Below are 4,727 nucleotides of genomic sequence, written 5' to 3' on the forward strand. Positions count from 1 at the left end.
GCGTTAAAAATGCTCTAAGGTGCCTTTGGATAGGAGGGAAAGTGAATGATCTAATAAGGGCCCTTTAACACTACACCACAACACTAAAACAGCATCCGACATCTGTTGCTAAAGATAAAAATTAGCATTGAACGGTCCGTTGCTAAAGGTTTCCCTCGAATCCTCGCTGAAATTCAATACTTCGATGGATAAACCGTTGCTATAAGTATTTTGCTTTGGCGTTAAATCATCCGTTGCTATATATGAGTAACTGAGTCGAATCATCCTAGCTAAATAAATTATTCAGTGGCATGATGTTTTTGGCCCGTTATCGTGAAAATTTTGGCCCAAAATGATCTTGGTGAGTTTTATTTTGTAAGTATTAAAAATAAATTACTTGAGGTTATTTAGTGTTTTATTTTTAAAAATTTGACTACGTCATTCATTTTTTAGTTTTTTCTAAAGAACAAACTTTGAAATTATATATATAAAATATATAAATATATCATATATTAAATTGGTATATACATATTTCATATATTAAATTGGTATATATATTAAATATACCATGAGAACCTGTGAGGTTTTGAGATTTTTGAAAATTATCCCTCGCATTGAGGTCGACCTTATCTAGTTAGGGGTACTAATAGAAATTTGCTCCAAATGAAACTTTAGGGTTGTTTTGGCCCTAGATTGAACGACTCGCCTTGTTTAGTTCCAAAATTTTTTGCAAAATAGGAATAGTAGCACTTTCGTTTGTATTTGACAAATATTGTCCAATCATAAACTCACTAGGCTCAAAAGATTCGTCTCGTCAATTCCGATCAAACTGTGTAATTAGTTTTTATTTTCGTCTATATTTAATACTACATGCATGCGTTTAAAGATTTGATGTGACGGGAACCTGAAAAATTTTACAAAATTTTTTGGAACTAAACAAGGCCTCCGAGGGAAAACTTTCCCCTTTTCATTTCGTTTCTAGCGGCGGCGCTCCTGGTCCCGGCTTCCGGCAGGGCGGCGCTCCTGCTCCCGGCGATGCGACGCTCGTGCTGGCTGGTGGGTCTCGGCCACGGGGCTCGGGCTCGCGCCTCACGGGACGCGGCAACGCGCGACCGCGGCAAGCCGCGAGCGTCCACAGCGAGTCGGCGAGCTACCGGCGATGCGACGCTCTAGATCCCGACGGTAGGCTGTGCTGCTGCTGGCGAGTCGCGGGTTCGCAGTTGCAGCCTCGCAGGACACGGCATCGTGCGTGACCATGGCAAGCGGAGGGCAGCCGCGGCAAGCCACGACCCATGAGCTTCCACGGCGAGCGCGCAGGCATCCGGTGCACGGTGAGCCGGTGAGCGACTGGCGTTTGCGGAGCTTGAATCCAGCATGCGGCGGGCGTGCAGATCCAGGCCTGCAAGCGTTCATTGCCTCCCTGGGCGGCTGGGCCCTCCTGCTGTTCTTCAAGGAGAAGCATAGCGGCAGGTGAGCATTTAAGTTATCTCTGATCTATTGCTTTGTAGTTTGTACTACTTTGTACACTGATGCTTGAGTGTAGTAGTGTTCTCTAGATCTAAATAGTTTAGGATTGTTTCTAAATTCTAAATTCTAACATGTCTTCTCCATATATACAATTATACATATGTATGAATCTTATAGTTGTGCAATTAAACTTGTGTTGTTTATCATATTTTAATTATTAATTATAGCATTTTGTGTTGGATGCGAGAATGTCGTGGCATTTCCTTTCTTTTTGGACATTGTTGTTAGTTTCAGTGGACCGTGGAACCTATGAATAGTAGGCATTGCTAGCAAGCTTTTGGTAGAATGTGCCAAAGTTTGGTCTTTTTACCAGGAATGAAATTAGACTACTGCTCTATGTATTTCTTCTGTCTTTTTCCTGCAAATGTCATTTAATTAGAAATAGTAAAATATTCTGCTAAGAGTGGCAAAGAGACAGACTGATCACTTCTGCTGAATCGGTCTAACAAAGAGTAGTATTCTGTATAAACTTTAGGTTTATACATTGGACTGTGAAAGGCAGGAACTGATATTTGGCCGATGTTTGTACTCACTAGAGGTGTAGAGTAAAAAATATATAATTGTTTGATACTATCACAGCTTGATGCCTGAAAAGGTGTACAGGAAAATCTGGAGTATAGTCCAAGAATGTGTCCTGAATTCCTGATCATTAAGAAAGCCATATTTCCTAGAGAGAAGCCAACCCTTCAAACCGAAAACAACTCCTAATGCAGGCAGCTCAAGCATACCAGGTTGCTCTCAAGGTAGTAACTGAAGAAGACAGTAAACAATTGATGTAAAGGCATATTCTAATAGATGTGTATCTAGGTGTGCATTTTATTTGTCCTCACTTAGTTGTGCGTTATAACAAACATGTAGCTGCATAGTGCCAAAAGCTACTTCATTCAGTTGTTTTGTTTTGCAGCTATCCCTGCTAAATGGCATTAGACTATCCGGAATTCGTCGCGAAGCTCAGACCTAGGTATGTTCTTTTCTGGAAAGGCTAATGTTCATTTGACACTAGTGTTATCTATGTTTGGATTAATTGATTTTTCTAGACATTTTAGATAATGAGATAATCATTTGGGCTAGATATCTTCTGGTGGTGTTCATCTAGCTGGGAACTTAACAGAGTATAGCTCTGTGATTGTTTTAATACATTTAAATTGTATAAAATACATGAGTGATATACTCTTATGCTAAAGGTGGTTGTTGTTCTGCCTTAGCTGATGTGCATTTATCCTGTGTCTACGGTAAAACCCTTCTATTTCAGCATATGACTCTATAATCTCATTAACTTGCGTGAATCATAAACATATCTGAGTGATGCTTAATAACTTGGCATATATGCCTTTTGGTTATTTGATTTGCATGGTTATATGCCTTTCGGATTGTGTGTCATAAATACATTATGATCTATGGGTGAGTTAAATTTTCATCTGGGGACTATCATATTATTTTGGATCAATTTGGACTATGGGTGCATCTGGTCATCATCGTTGAGTACTATCATTTTAGTTATAGTGCAAAATACAATTGGGTAAGAGTGGTCCTCTCTAGTGCTATGGGTCTATCAATAATAGTATTGAATATATTCAGGTTTCAGTAAAAAGAGTGATGCTCCTTCATACTACTATCTTTCTTGTTTCTTTAATTGTTTACCTTGACATTTAGTTCTATCTATTTTGGTTGCAGGTGCTCTTCCTATCCATGTAGTGGGTCCTTGGCTACTAAAGTTTCACATTTTAGAAGGTGTAGAACACTTTGGTATTATACAGTTTAGTGATTTCACTTAGCACTAGAGGATGGTTGTGTATTTTAAGCTTTCACCTATTTTTTGGTGGCTTCCATGGATATCAAGCGCTAGTTACATATGTGGAGACAAGCATAGTTTGATTTTTAAGTGACATGATTGCATATGTACTTGAGTTTGACAATTGATTGAGTATGTCTGATGTCATCGTTTGTGTATTAATCATTTTAATATTGTATTGGTCTGGAATGTTTGGAATGTTTGATCAAATGTACATAAGTTTTAGATATATAAGGTTTTATTTTTTTACCTATTCAATTGAGCTCGATGGACCATCCGTTGCTGAAAGTTTCTATTGCGATGAATTGTGTGACGCTAAAAGCTCAGGTTATCTGTTGCTAAAAGTTAGACTGTCGAACTGTCCGTTGCTAAAGATGATGTCCGTCGCTATATACATACAACGACGGCTTTATTAGCAACTGCAGGAGTCCATCGCTATAGCCTTTAGCAACGGACTATCTATCGCTATACAACCCTTTCAGCAAGTTCAAGTCTGTCGATGTTTAAGGGTTGTGGTGTAGTGTAAGTGGAGAGATTTTGGATTATTAAATTTCTATATAGGAATTTTTTTCCTATAAAGAGCTAATCCTATAAAATCCCTTTGTAATAGTGAACTATTCGGAAGAAGTTTGGAGGAAAAATAAGCATATGGTCTAACGTGGTGCCGTGTTGTTGTTGTTGTTGTTGTTGTTGTTGTTGTTGTTGTTGTTGTTGTTGTTGTTGTTGTTGTTATTGTTGTTGTTGTTGAAACCTATTTATTTGGGTTCAAGTCCTCGACTTGGCACGGATCGTATTTTCCTGAATTTATTTTAGGATTTAACGGCACTATGATTTCAGTGGTATGGTACGTGATGTCCCCATTGACAGCGAGATCCTGTGGTGACTTCTTGAATTTTGTAATCTGTTAACGAAGTTATGCTTTTTAGTGATATGGTAGGCGGCGTCTCTATCGACGGCAAGATGTCTACGGTGACTTTGTGAATTTTGTGATGTGTTGGTTACCCATAAGGATAGGGTTTATATATGTATGTTTATAGGAGTAAGTGTGCGTGTGTTATACTATGTAATTATAAGAAAAAACCATATCTTTAAAAAAAATCAAAAAAAATCCTGCGTCTTTTTAAAAGGAATCTGGATAAGAGGCAGGGCGGCGGGTTGGGTGGTCTTGGTTTGGTGGTGAGCGCAGCTGCAGTTGGCGCGCCGTGGATCGAGAAATCCTGGTCGGCGGTCGCTCCCAAGCATTCCATGGAACACGGCCCCGGTAGCTATAGGCCGCTGCTCTGAGGCCACCACCGGCGCACGTCACGTCGCACGCATCCGACACATCCGCCGGCCACCCTACGCCATATCCACCATGATCCGGCTGCCGCTTGCATTGCTTAATTTCCACGGCCACTTGCCGCGACGTAGCCTCGATCGTCTCCTACTC

The 4,727-nt window shown here is 40.0% G+C and overlaps 1 long non-coding RNA gene across 3 annotated transcripts; it reads left to right on the forward strand.

The window, feature by feature from the left end:
* On the forward strand, positions 932 to 3,493 carry LOC110437021. Of its 3 annotated transcripts, none has more exons than XR_002455049.1 (3): positions 932 to 1,449; positions 2,086 to 2,467; positions 3,181 to 3,493. It is a non-coding gene; the product is annotated as an uncharacterized LOC110437021 (long non-coding RNA). The 3 variants fall into 3 exon arrangements; XR_002455050.1 differs by lacking the exon at positions 932 to 1,449 and having other exon boundaries at positions 1,456 to 2,249; positions 2,411 to 2,467; XR_002455048.1 differs by lacking the exon at positions 932 to 1,449 and having other exon boundaries at positions 1,456 to 2,467.

Source organism: Sorghum bicolor, chromosome 7 (assembly GCF_000003195.3).
Source record: "Sorghum bicolor cultivar BTx623 chromosome 7, Sorghum_bicolor_NCBIv3, whole genome shotgun sequence".
In the NCBI taxonomy this organism is placed as follows: Eukaryota; Viridiplantae; Streptophyta; class Magnoliopsida; order Poales; family Poaceae; genus Sorghum; species Sorghum bicolor.